This window comes from Marmota flaviventris, chromosome X, assembly GCF_047511675.1.
Source record: "Marmota flaviventris isolate mMarFla1 chromosome X, mMarFla1.hap1, whole genome shotgun sequence".
Classification (NCBI taxonomy): domain Eukaryota; kingdom Metazoa; phylum Chordata; class Mammalia; order Rodentia; family Sciuridae; genus Marmota; species Marmota flaviventris.
In genome coordinates, this window is record NC_092518.1 from 12,510,711 (window position 1) to 12,525,632 (window position 14,922).

Consider the following 14,922-nt stretch of genomic DNA (forward strand, 5'->3'; position numbering starts at 1 on the left):
ACTCCACACTCATACAGAAACACAGGACAGACATACCCTACTCACACACCACAGTCCAGATTGAGCTATGGCCAAGGCTGAATTCCAAAAAAGGAAGAACACTTTCATTGACATGCCTTATACAATGACCCCAGGAAGTCCTGTGTTGGTTTGGGGGTGGGGGTAACTAGTTAGAAGGTTGCTCATGACCAGCAGCTGTCATATTATTTCTGAACCTCCCTTATGACCAAAAACATGCCTTTCATACATATTTCTCCACCTGTAAGACAGGTCTCAAAACTGGCACTACCACTACAGTCAACAGGCCATTAGTAGAGCAAAAAATAGAGAAAGTATTAAAATCATGGAATTCCAAGAAATTGACACTTCTACAAATGCCCCAATGACTTGTTCTTTCACCACAAGAAGACACTTCTTTCTTGGCTGCTCACTGATGGCTTTCTAATTCCCCCATGTGCACACAGTCTCCATCTTAATACACGTGTGATTCCAAGGTTATGGATTGCAGTTGTAGAAACCTGGGGAAAATCTATAGGTTCTGAGTTGATGTAATGAGAAAAGGGCTCTAGGGCCTTCATATTTTCACAGGAGTGACCCCAAATGCTCACTCATTTGAGACCAAAAAATAGTACTAGGAAATGCAAAGTTAACATTCATTCAAAAATGGCTCCATTTATTGCAATCAACCTGAGAGGCAACCAAGGCTGAAGAAAAGAACTGTTCAATCCCAGCTGATCCACAGCCCCAGGTGTTTTGATTCGGATTGCAGCTGGGATTTGTTTTCCTGTGAAGAGGCTGTGGCAACTGCCTTTATCACCCACTGTAAGTACAAATAGCAGCAGGAAATCAGGCAGCACAGGCAAAATTATGCTGTGTGACAAATTATTTGGTTTCTTTCTGTTAACAATCATGATTTGACCTGAACTGCCTCAATTAAAGGATTGGGGCAGGTGCCCTTGCTTCATTCGTTATATATGCAAGAGAGAGAGACAGACATGAAACAGAAAAGATGACAGGATGTTAATTCAGTGTGGCATATGTAAGTATGTTTTAGAGTAAGTAGATGGGGCACTGCATGATTTCACTTTCTCCAACCCCCATTCCTCACTCTAATATTCTAAGAAAGATCACAAACACTGTATTTATGAGAGCTCATTATGCCGATGTGTCTATTTGATAAATGGTATCACTGATTAATGAAGACTTGAAACAATTGTATTCTGACTCAAAAGAAGTACACAGCTTTTAAGAAAAAAAATCAAATAATTGGCAATCCTCCTGCCTTAAATTCCCTCTTCCATATTGCTGCCATACACACACACACACACACACACACACACACACACACATATCTTTCACATCACCGGCATTTCCCTGTTTGCAGACACATTTCTCACAGGTAATAAAGTGTGTGAAACCAAGTTGGAGAGGCTCTTCTCAATTTTACCCTTTTAGTCTTGAAACATGAAATATCATTTTCCTAGGCTACCCCCTGGGACTGAGATGAGCTGCACAAGTTACAACTTGTAGGAATTAAATACAGAATGTGGAGAAAGATAATTATGTACCCTTAGCTGGTTCACAGAGGCACTGAGGTACCTGGTAGGGCAATAGCATTCTGGCTGGTAGCCTTTATATATATATATATATATATATGTGTGTATACATACATATATATGTGTGTACATACATAATGTGTGTATACATGTATATATGCATATATACATATGTGTGTGTATTTTATATATATATATATATATATATATATATATATATATATATATATATATATATATATATTCTTTTGTTTCCAAGGAACTTATTTTTCAACTTTTTATTTTGAAATAAGTTTAGGCTTACAGAACAGTTGCAAAAATTTTACAGAGAATTCAATTATACCTTTCACATAGCTTTTTCTAACTTTAACATCTTATATAATTGTAATATAATCATCAAAACCAGAAAATTAACATTAGCATAGTGCTATCAACTAATAAGGTTATTTTGGGCCTTATTTGAATTTCACCAATTTTCCCACTGATGGTTTTTTTTTCTGTTTCAAGGTCTTCCGTATTTCACCACATAGTCATCATCACCACATTAACATATATTTACAAGTATTCTGTGCATCTTAATCTTGCACAGATAGTTTAGTAATAAATAATCTTTAAGTAATACCAACACAATTTAAACAAAACTTCATATAAGGGTCACACCCCACTTTTTTGCAAAAACAAAAACAATGGCAAAAAAATCTGTGACAATTATATGGTAAAATACAGTATTCCTTAGGCATCTCTGACCTTCCTCAGTCTTTCCTCATCTATTATGACCTTGACACTGTTGAAGAGTAATGAGCAGTTATCTTGTAGAATGTCTTTCCATTTAGAGTTGTTTGCTATTGTCTTATAATTAGATTGAGGTTATGTATTTTTGTCAACAATATCATAGAAATAATGGTGTTCCCTTCTTAAAGCATCACGTCAGAAGGCATGATGTTGGCATGCCTAATTACTAGTGACATTAACCATGATCAGTGGGTTAAGGTATGTCTGCTGAGTCACTCCACAATAAAGTCACTATTTTTCTCCTTATAATTAATAAATACTTTGAGGGCAACAACCTGCTTTTCCTCAAATGCTTACCTACTAAGTTTCATATCCATCAGTAGATCATGTCTTGCAAACAGCTTTTAAAGAGCCACATACGCAGTTGTCCGAAGAGCCCAAAGAAGATTCAAGAAGTGTTGAATATACTATGGGTTTATCAACAGTTGGGTAAAAGAGGCAATTCTCTCATTGGACAAATGCAAGCACTGGGCCTTGGGATACCAGAAATGTGTGTAGTTCTATTTCCTCACTTGGGATTGGTTGGAGAAGACACTTCTAAGACTTTAGGAAACATGAAGAGGCTTAGCTTTTACTGGTGAAGATATACATGTCCATCTCTCCCCAAACAAATAAAATATCCCATTGAATTTCCCCATGTGACTTTTTTTGGGGTGGGAGGTACCGGGGATTGATCTGGGGAGGGGCACTCAACCACTGAGCCACATCCCCATCCCTATTTTGTATTTTATTTAGAGACAGAGTCTTACTGAATTGCTTAGCACTTTACTTTTGCTGAGGCTGGTTTTGAACTTGCAATCCTCCGGCTTTAGCCTTCCAAGCCACTATTACAGGCATGTGCCACCGCATCCAGCTTCTCCATGTGACTTTAACCTTAGCCCTATTCCAAATAACTACCCAAATGGCTAATATCCTTGGGTTTATATGTGACAGTCCCCTTATATCCATTAGTACTACCATCCCCATGTGAGAAAACTTGAATAGTCTTTTATCCTTCTAGGGCTTTGAGCAATACCAAGGTAGTTTTGTTTCATTTTGAGGGGTTTTGTTTTGGGTTTTGGTTTTTTGAGTTTTTTTGGCAGTACTGGGGATTGGACCCAGGGGTGCTCTACCACTGAGTTAAATTTCCAGCCCAATTTTTTAATTTTGAAACCAGGTCTTGCTAAGTTGCCCAGGTTGGCCTCAAACTTGCAATCTTCCTGCCTCAGCTCCTGAGTCATTGGGATTACAGATGTGTGTGCCACATGCCTTAGCAGCTTTGTTCACTGTTTAAAGAACTTGCCTAGCCAGATGCCTTGAATGGCTCTTGGCTTATTCCAGGTGTATTAAACTAACACAATCTCAAAGATGTTCCTGACAACCGTGGCCTGATTGAGAAACAACTCTTCTATTAAAATAATACTATGTCATTAAATCAGTGCCAAAATGGAAAGGGAGTTGTGGTAAGCCCCTACCTTTGGCTGCAAAATTCTCTCAAAGTAGGGACAACACAATTTTGATGTGTTCCAATGGGCACACAGAAATAAAAAATTAGACTAAAGTCTACTTAGACCAAAGACTTTTTTACCTGCAGTTAAATATGTGTATGATACTGTGATACATTCTCAGTGGTGGCAAAATCTTTATAGTGTGCACCCCACATATGGGGCTGCCTCCTCAATAATTCCCCTTTATGAACCAAGTTACAAATTTGATTCTTCCAACCCCAGAAGTAAAGGTAGTTCAGTGAGAGGAAACTGTTCTAGAATGAGATCCTCTGATGTTCTCATTCACCCTCAGACTTGGGACTCACCACCCCCATGAACAACACTAAAATCTTTATAGCAGATGCTCACCAAAGGGTATTTCCTGCAAGTGGGCTGTTCTTGACCAGAAAATATGCTACTCTGGCTACTGAGATGTGTTCCAAGTGGCTTTAGAAATAGCTAAATTCATTTGTGTTGGGACAGGCAAACTGGCCTGAGTAGGACTAACAGCAAAGAAGATCATTCTAATGAGCCTATCTGGAAAGCAAGCTGTTATGGTTTAGATATGAGGTGTTCCCCAAAAGCTCATGTGTGAGACAATGCAAGAAGGTTCAGGGGTAAAATGATTAGATTATGAGAGCTTTACTCTAATTAGTGAATTAATCCACTGATATGGATTAACTAGGTGGTAACTATAGACAGGTAGAGTGTGGCTGGAGGAAGTAGGTCATTAAGGACATGTCTTTGGAGTTTATATTTTGTCCCTGGTGAGCAGAGCGCTCTGCTTCCTAGTTGCCATGTTCTGAGCTTTCCTCTGCCATGCCATTCTACCGTGATGCTCTGCCTTACCTTGGGCTGAGAACTACGAAGTTGGCCAACAATGGACTGAACCTCTGAAACCATAACCCCAAATAAACTTTTCATTTTCTAAGTTATTCTTGTCTTTTGGTTGCAGTGATGAAAAGCTAACTAAAATATAAGCCTTGACTGCCTAACTCCAATCAAGTTTATTGGCCCAAACCATTTGTCAGACTCCAACATCAGCATTTTAGAAAGGACATTGTTGATTTGACCAAGGAATGCCTAAAAGGATGGGTCATGAATTATTTCCCTGGTGAGTTGTTTTTGAAAAAGAAAAAAAAATCAATCCCCCAGAAGATATAACCATCTTGGTTTATTTGTTCTTAACATCAGCATTTGAAGATCATGTGCACTCTAGAGAATGGAAAGCACAGAAAGTTCTTCTATAGGAAAAAGGGAAAGAGGTGGGGAAGATAAATAACAGTCACTGGCACCTCACCTGTGCCAGTTAATTTGACTTATCAAAGTGCTTAATCTTCATGGTAACTCTGCAAGTTAAATAGTACTGGTCCATTTTATGAATGATAACTGAAACTCAGAGAGGTTGAGAAACCTGGAATGGCAAAATGAGGTTCAAACCAGGTTGGTTTGACTTCAAGGATTATTCCTTTCAGATTATCACATTTTCCCTTTATGGAGCCCACCTTCCCCATAACAACAATGGTGAACCTAGAGCAAGTTTAGAAAATCTTCTATACATGCTGACCCATTTGGGGATGTACTTATGAATCATGGCTCTGGTTGGAGAACCCACTGTTGGAAATAGCCTCTGATCCCTGTGGGCTTTTATTTCCCTGTGCCTCAGGCAGAAGTATAAATGCATCTCCCATTTGTATTCACACATTCTCTGAATAGTAAAATAACTCTTCCAACAGCCCTTCTGAGTGTCTCCTAACAGCTTTAGGTGGAGCTCAGCACTCCATGAATTTTACTGAGAGGTGATATGTAAAATCAACACCTGGAGAATTTTCTAGCAATGGCTAGGAATTTAGCAGACGCAAACCACTTTAAAACCCATTGAAAAGCTGAGAATTTGTGTTTTTTCCTTCTCTTTTTCACTCCTAATTTTCCTCCTCTCAAGTAGATAAACAAAATCTTTTATTTTCTCATCAAAACACACATCATTAACTGCTAATCAACTCAAGGCTCAGAAATCCCCAAGCAACCTCTCAATTTTCAGAAATGCCAACAAGAAATAAAGTACTGTTGATTGAGCCTTGGCTAATAGGACCAGGTCTGTCTCAGGGGGCTCCAGGTGCCAGGGGCAGTGCTATAAAGTTAGATAGACAAGTAGGCCTTCTGTTTGGGGATGAGAGACAGAGGGCCCTAGATCTTAGGTGTTAATGCCTGCTACTCGCCAAGGTCATGAGGGCTGGGATTGCCAAGAAAACAGAGTGGGGAGACCAAGTAGTTGGTAGCCAGTAAGTCTGGGAGAGGAGACAGAGGTGGTCCAGGAAGAACAAATCGAACCTCTGGAGTGAGGGCCGATTGCCTGGTGCAGTAACAAAATAGCTTCCAGACCGATTCTGGCCTAGACAGGACTGGCTCCCCAAAATAAAGCACTGTGCTTTCCTTACCATTAGAGAAGGCAAAGACAGTCATCAGCCCTCACTATGGCTCTCTGGGTCAAGGTGTGGTGAGTTTATGGAGAAAGGTTCCATGAGATGAACAAAGAAAATGTAGGAGGGAAATGGGGCCATGCTAAGGCCATCCAATAGGTTTGAAATTATGTGGAAGACAAGACAGGAGCATGTGCCCAAACTGCCTATGGAATGCCAGAGAGTCTTGGCAATCCCACTTAATTTAATTCAACAAGTATGAAGGATCATGGTGTGAGGGTCACAAAAGTGAGGGATATCAGGGACCCTTAGGAGACCTATATTCATCACTCATGTTTTTGGTCATAACGATGGCCCTGACAATCCATCACATATGGAAAGGTGGCATCCTGCTGAGAGCTAAAATTGAATTATGGCAAGTTGAAGCTGGTGTGGAGAGTGAAATATTTGACTAGTGACAGAATCCTTCAGGCCTGACAGCATCTCTGCTGTCTCTTTTTTTTTTTTTTTAATTTTTTTAGTTGTCAATGGACCTTTATTATTTATTTATTTATATGTGGTGCTGAGAATCGAACCCAGTGCCTCGCATATGATAGGCAAGCACTCTGCCCCTGAGCCACAACCCCAGCCCCTCTGCTGTCTCTTAATGATCCCAAGAGACAGTGTGACATAGTGGCCAAGAGCAGGAACATTAGGATTCTGCTACCGGAGTTTATAATTGCAGCTCTGCCCCAGATTACTTAACTGTATAGTGCTTTTGATTTCCCATTTGTGAAACAGGGCAAATAGTTGTTAGAATTGTCATGAAGATTAAATGAGTAAATACAGGATGACCCAAAAGTCTTAGTCCCATTTTAAGCTTTAATAACTTCAGATATATGATGGTGCAAACTTGTAAAAACCAAAATTCAAAAGATAAATTACTCAAATTTATTTTGCACTTCTTTAGTTTTGTGAACTAATTTTGCATATATATAAAGCACAGAAAGGCACTAGAATACAACAGACACTAGTATGGCAATATGTAAATCAATGGATGTGTAACTGATGTGATTCTGCAATTTGTATACGGGGTAAAAATGGGAGTTCATAACCCACTTGAATCAAAGTGTGAAATATGATATATCAAGAACTATGTAATGTTTTGAACAACCAACAATAAAAAAATTTAAAAAAATTAAAAAAATAAAAAATAAAGCACATAGAAGACTTCTGGAAGCATAGTAAATGTCTGTTTTTATACTCCCAAGTATACATTACCCTCATTTATGGGGAAAATGAAAGGCCTGGGGCTGACTTCTTGGCAAATGTTAAGGATTTGCTCTATTTCTACTGGAAGTCCATATTCCATTCCTTGAGAATGAATCTGCATGAGAAACATTTCCACATCTCTCCAACGCAGTGTCTGTGGTTGAAGGTTATAACCATAGTTCAAAGACGGTGCAGATGTGGGCAATTCTGAATAAAACTTTCTTGGGACTAGGGGAACTCTAAGACCTATTCCCTAATTATTTAAAGCCCCGGAAGAAAGGCCTTAAGCAAAATGTCATTTTTATAAAAATCCTTTCATACCTGCACCTTTAACATCTACAAGTGGTATGATTTGAGTGGCATCAAAACATATGCCTCCTTCCCACCAAAAATTATATCCCACTAGCCCATTGCACTGCTAAAATTCCATCATTACAGGCTCAGAGTCTCAGATGCAGACACCCCAGGGAGTGTTAAGTGCTTTTAGTCATCAACACTGGAGTGTGACTTTGTTTAATCAGCTGCTTTCCCCTAACAGCTAGCTGGGTCGCTTGGAGGGAAAGAATAGCAATTCTAATTGTAGCAGAAGATGAATTTGCAAACCTGGAACACTGCCCTGGAGAGAACAGGGGTGCTCTGAGGAGGCCTCTGGGAATATCAGGCACCTGTTAGAAAACAGTGGACACCCTGGGAAAAAGGTAGGCCTAGAAAGTGAATCCCAGCAGCCTTGAACTGTAACTGCACTGGTTTCTTTATTATCACTCCACAAGAATTGCAACAAAAATTCTAGGCACTATAGTGAATGTTTCATGAATGATTATCTTATTAATTCCAATATTCTTCTCTAAAGGCTTTTTTTTAAAGGGCTAAAACCAGACAGAAATTTTGAACTTTAACATCGAATGTTGCTGAATTCTAATTTGCTTCTTTGTTTGCTTCCCAAAAGGATCACTAGTCCCTCACCATAAACTCACAAAGTAATTTATATTCTTCACAATTAGGATCCCTTAAGAAGAATCACTCAGTAATGTAATTAAAAATGAAAACCTTAACTCCTCATCTCGAAAATGCAATAGTAACAATATTTCCTGGATAGTATGTAGCGTTTCACACTTCTTTTTAATTTTGTCTTATGCATAAGATGGTGCTTTAGTGGTAGATGTTAATTGCACTAAAATGGTAATGCAAAATCACCAGCAACTCACAGTCATATATCTTATACTTGCTCAGATCAATGCTGTGATTATAATTAAGAAAACATGCTTGTGTCTGGGATAAATCTTCATCTTGTGACATGTAAAATAAGATTTAAGATAATTATTTTCTTTATAGTCTACCCCTAAATCAAAGGAGAATGTGTAGAGTTTTTCCTTGGGGGCAGTGGGCACTATGGGATAATATAGTGACCTGCCCTTAAGTAGAAGCCATTCATCTGACTCATGTAAACTTATGGTGAACTGCCAAGAATATGGTTCTGGTGTGGCCAAAATGTACCAATTACATATTTTTTTTTTTAAAAAAGGTTAAAAAAGTGCTCAGGTGCCCAACTGTAAGAGTTAGGGGTGTTCACAAGCACCCTTAAAGGTGAGTGTGCAGTTAGGTGGAAAGTCTGGGAGTGTTGTGAAAGTGTCAGATGTGACCATGGTGGTGGATGAAAAGTTGATGTTAGGATGGAAGTTTCTGGTACCATTTATATTTGTTCCATCTGGGGCTGGGATTAGGATGTAGGTTGACAGAAGGAACCTAGAAGGTTGAATGTCCATCCCTTTTCTGAGAAGTCCTTAATAGAGCAAGGTGGTATCTTTTCTCACCACATCTCAAGGTCTAGCACTTGATGGACACACCAGTGATTTTTGCCAACCAACTAAATGACTCACTCCCTTCACTTGAGTACCAAAGCTGGAAGATTTGGGAGATGGGGCAAATGCTCTTCTACTGAAGAAGCCTCTAAAATCTGGAAGCATTAATAGGAAGGGATGTGCCCAACTCCCCCAAAAAGAACATCTGAGATATTCAACACACAAAAAAAATAGAAGTCAGCAGAATGTTTCCTATCCTGAGAAACTAAAAAAAGGAAGAGAGAAAAACCAGAGAGGTCTTATAAACTGGGCTGAGAGGGAGCAGCTCTAGGGAGCGATGAGACGGGCAGAGTTTTTAAAGAGGGCACACCAAAGTAGGATCAGTTCCCTGACCCTTAAAAACAGAAAGAAGATAATGTTCAAAGGCGAGGCTATGCATCACAATTATGTGGTCTGTAAAAAGCCAAGGGAAACACATTTTGGTACAGGCCCAAGACGGTAAGAGAGAAATGAGGGAAGTAGGCAAAGTTCATTTGGAATGTGTAGCCAGTACAATGGGTGAGGTCTAACTACCACATTGAATATCTGAATTCTTGGTAAAGACTGCTTTGCCTCTTTCCTAGATGGTTCACATTATGGAGGGTAGGATATTTATTTCTTGATTTTCTTTTAGGGGAAATTAATAAGCAAAGGAAGATAGTACATGGGCAAACCTCTCCAGGCTGCTCAGTGAACAACACAGGGGGCATCTTCCTCTAGTTGTGTTTTATTGGACTATATGTTAATTAGCTTGATTGTGGTGATTATTTCACAATGTGTATGTGTATCAAATCATCCAGTTGTACACCTTAAATATACCCAAAAATTAATATAGGAAAAGGTTTTCCAAAGAGTCAACAAACAAGCCTTTTCCCCTTGCTTTGTTCCATGCTTTGTGGAAAGTAAGGAACCCAAAGAGGAAGCCACGGCACAACTGAGGATGATGTTCTTGCCAGGCCTATGCTGCCTATCCAGCATTGTGACTGGGTTTTGTGTCATGAGAAACCCAGCAGGCGCCGTCTTTAAAATCCTCCACCCACCCATCAGACTTGAAGTTTAAAAACCAACCTCATTCCTCTGTTTTTAGCCTTCCTCTCCATGGAAGTTTCCAGAAAACCTCAGCAAGGGAACTAAAAACTGTGAATGTCCACAAGGTTTCCAAACAACAGCAATAATAAATCTAATATTAAAAAAAAAACTTGCCCAAACATTTTCAATGTTAAAATGCCAGCGTTTTCCCTAGCTTGAGGCAAAAATGACTTTTTTATTACATGGGGAAAAAGAGCATGAAATCTCACAGGCCTTTGCCAAAGCTGAAACTCTCTGGGTATGCTTGAAGAAGGAGCAGGACGTTGAGTGGGCCATGGAAGGCATGCTGTCTAATTGAAAGTGCATGGATCTCTTTGGCTCCATCTTTCTGATATTCAAGATTTCCCCCGCTTGGTCCTCCTTCATTCCCTGGGGAGAGGCCTCTGGCGTCAGCAGAGGTTGTTTTGTGGGGAACACACAATGAAGAGGGCAGGCTCACCAGGACTGACCAGAAGGACTCTGACAAAGCAAGCCTTGTTTCTTACTGAGCAGTTCTCCGCAACTTCCCATGGATATTTAGATTATAGGACTCCCATATTTAGGAAACAGATGTGTTCCAAGCAGAGAGATCTTCGGGTATGGGCTATAGGTCCAACATTGTCAGACTTCAAACCTTGGATCCAGCATTTGCTAGCTGTGCATCTTGGGCAGGTTAACCAGATCTGTTTTGCATAGCTTCTTTTTTTTAATATTTATTTTTTAGTTGTAGCTGGACACAATATCCTTATTTATTTTTATGTGGTACTGAGGATTGAACCCAGGCCTCACACATGCTAGGCAAGTGCAATACCGCTGAGCCACAATCCCAGCCCCGATAGTTTCTTTATCTGTAATATGGAGCTAAGGCCTAGACTGCAGAGTAGTTGGAAAACTAGAGGAGAGCTATGTGGGGTATTGGCCAGTCAAATACTGCCTTCCTTTTGACTTCAACAATTAATTTAGTGATATTGTCCCATGGGAAGGATCCCTTCTCATGAGTTGAAACATTTGATGATAAAGTTATCAAGATTCAGCCTCCCCAAATTTCAGAGGGACTTGAATATTTTGAAATTTCAAGAGTTCGACCAAGAGTCACTATACTCCTGACTTCAGACATTTCCTAAGAACATGTTGTCATATACTCCCTTTCTTTAACAACACAGAAAATACTTGCTTGGCAACCAAATTTTTCAACTTCCATAGAAGATAAGTCAAAAGCTGAAATCAGTCTAGGAAGAACCCATGGGATACCGGTCCAGCCCAAATTGGCCAAACAATCTGGAATTTGTTCTCCATCAAGATCAAACAAAATAATCAGATTTTGCTTTTTCTTTTTGAGGGGATTATAATTGGTAAAGTCAGAAGTGTCCCAGGAAGCCCCTTCATGCAGTATACTGACAAACACTTTGGGATGGATTAGAGTTCATGGCCCCACAGTGAGCCCATTGAAGGCAGCCAGGCCTATATAGGTAGGAAAACCATCCACCCTGCACTTGGTCTCAGAGACTGAATACTGATGCTACAATGTTGATGGGCAATTTCCCTCAAAACATTCTTTCTTCACAATTCAAAAGTGTGTTTATCTAACTTGTAGGCAAATTAAGATACATTGAATAAGATAAATAAATAATAAAGGAAAATGAACACTAATGTTATTGTCCATTTGAAGTATCCAAAGAGATAATTGTTGCTGGCTGCCTTTTTTTTTTTAATTGGGGATTTCACCCTGCAATGCTTTACTGCTGAGCTACATTGCTAGTCATTTTTTAATTTTTTATCTTGAGACAGGGTCTTGCTAAGTTGCTGAGGCTGGCCTGAAATTTGCAATCCTCTTGCCTCAGCTTCCTGCACCACCTCACCCAGCACTGCTGCCTACTTTTAAAAATAAAAGCTTTTTTTCCTACAAGGAAATCTGGCTTTCTCAGAGAAACTCTTAGGAATAGGCAATAACTGGGCTGTGAGGCAGTTAACCTTGAGACACATAAAGATTAAAAGCAGAGCTCTTTTAGAGATCAAAGTTTGTATACATTTATACTGAAAGTACAAATTTCTGTCTTTTTTTTCTTTATTGAGATGGGGTCTTACTATATTGCCCAGACTTCTCTCAAACTCATAGACGCAAGTGATCCTCCTGCCTCTGCCTCCCAAATTGAAGAACTATAGGCATCATATCCCTGGGTGAATTTCTCAAGCTCAATTTTAACATCTGTAAAATGGAAATGACAAGACATCTACTTCCTTAAGTGGTTGTGAAGATGACCTGGGATAATGTGTGCAATAATAGCATATCATGGGCACTCAATATTATAGTTGCTATTATAATAAGACCTTAAGGGATCCAGGAAAGGCTTGAGCAACTTGGAGTTTTCACTCCTATGATTGGGCCTTAGATGATCATAAGAATTAGTTGGGCAGGGGGTCAAGTTCTGTGATATCACCCAAGACTAAGAAGTCATCAACAGCCTGACTGAGGCACAGTCCTGAGACAAACATATCAGAGGAAGTCAGCAAAATCTAAGTGCTCCTCGCTCCAATTTATATGGCCTGAGTAGCACAGGTGCTCCAGAGCCAGCTCAGCCATTATACAAAATATTACTTAGGGAAGGAACTAAGGGACCTGAATGGAAAACATTTTATTAGCTACTTAGGAGGGGCAAAATCCAATAATAGTACCACCTTCTATTTGTATTATTGTTACAAAGTATTTTTTGAAAATGTTACCTTATTTAATCCTTTCGTCTGTAAAATGGAGCCAAGAATGGTATCCTCTTATTCCTCTGACAAAGGAGATAATAGAGAAGCTGAGAGGTGACTTGCCCATAGGTTGACAGGAAGTAAGACAACTAATTAGTTATTGGTGAAACACGGTGTTCATTAATGTAACACTAGCTATTCCAACAGACACCAAAATCTCAGCAACTTAACACATAGGCATTTATTGTTTGGTTCTAGAATTATCCAATGCAGGAATACCTATTCATTAAGGTGACTCAGAGATCTGAGTGCCTGGCATTTTGCGGCCCCATCTATATGTATCTATATGTAGTTTGTACCTATGAAAGGAAAAAAATGGACACACGGGCATGTTTCTGAGCATCAGACTTAGAAGCAATAGATCCATCATTTCTTCCTCACATTCTGCTGGCTAGAACTCAGTGACATGGCCACATCTAACTATGAGAGAGCCTGGAAAATGAAGTCTAACTGCTTTCCCAAGAAGAGGAGAACACAAGTGTGGAAATAGACACTGGCCCACCTCTGCTATAGCCAGGAACCAAGTCCAGTATATTATTATTTCTATTATACTATGCCCACACTATAATGGATTTTTTTTAATATTGAATAAGTAATTTTATTTCCATGATCTATTTACACTATACAAACCCTGATGAAAAGCACCCTACAAGTTCACAGTACATTACAATATATTCACTTTAAAAATATATTCCTTTATAAAAGGTTCATAGAACATTTCCATGTCAATATGTGACAAAACTCTCAAAGCATGTCACCAATTATGTGATATCAAGAATGCTTCCAAGTACTGTTAATTTCACTATCACAGATCACCATTTGAATTTGAAATACATACAGGTTTTAAGTAAAAAAAAAAAGAACTGTACAGTGGAAAGTTCTTGAAGCAATCAATACTTATTAGTTCATTAACATATGTACCTTCACAGAGATGTTTTGTCATAATAACCCACAACATCAAATTAATCTGCCCAAAGACACATTTCAACAAGTTTAGTAGTCCAAAAATTCTTGTCACTTGTGGTTGTTTACTTTTTCTTCTTTGTTTGTTCTCCTGGTTCTACTTTTGCGCTTTTTTGAAGTAGGCTCATCTTCATCATCTGATTCTAATGCCTCCTCCCATTCTGGTAGAAGCCTAGCTTTCTTAGCATTCTGTGGGGCATCATCATCATTGTCCTCATATATTTTCAACCCTTCGATTGCCATATCCAGCTCTGGAGGCGGAGATTTCTTCTCAGTAGTGTAGGTCTCTGGAGGTAGCACATAGTTTGACTTCCATATTTTGAATTCCTTTGGAGGCTCCTCAGGTGCTTTGACAACGTGCCTCTCCCAGGCTATCTGCTTGTTGAGCGGATTATAGAGAAAGGGTGGGCAAGTCGCGCTCCGGAACAGCTCATCCGGTTCGGGCAGTGGATTCTCTGCCTTGTTCCCACAGCCGCCCACCGACTTCGCCAGATCCGGGTCCTCCGGCTCACTATTATCCTCGCCCAAGGAGTTTGAACTGCTGCTCCCGTACTCTGCAAAATAGGAGGATCATTCTTCTCAGCTGCCATGGCGGCTGTGCACCTATAATGATTTTTTTTTTTTTTTTAAGGGAGAGAGAGAGAGAATCTTTTTTCTTTTTTTTTTTTGTAGATGGACACAACGCCTTTATTTTCATGTGGTGCTGAGGATCGAACCCGGGTCCCACCCGTACTAGGCGAACGCTCTACCGCTGAGCCACAATCCCAGACCCCTATAATGGATTTTTAATGAATTGACAGAGCTACATGACTCA

At 39.5% G+C, this 14,922-nt stretch overlaps 1 pseudogene; it reads right to left on the reverse strand.

The window, feature by feature from the left end:
- Positions 1-14,075: 14,075 nt before the first annotated feature.
- LOC114085952 (UPF0690 protein C1orf52 pseudogene) lies at positions 14,076-14,698 on the reverse strand (annotated as a pseudogene).
- Positions 14,699-14,922: the final 224 nt, after the last annotated feature.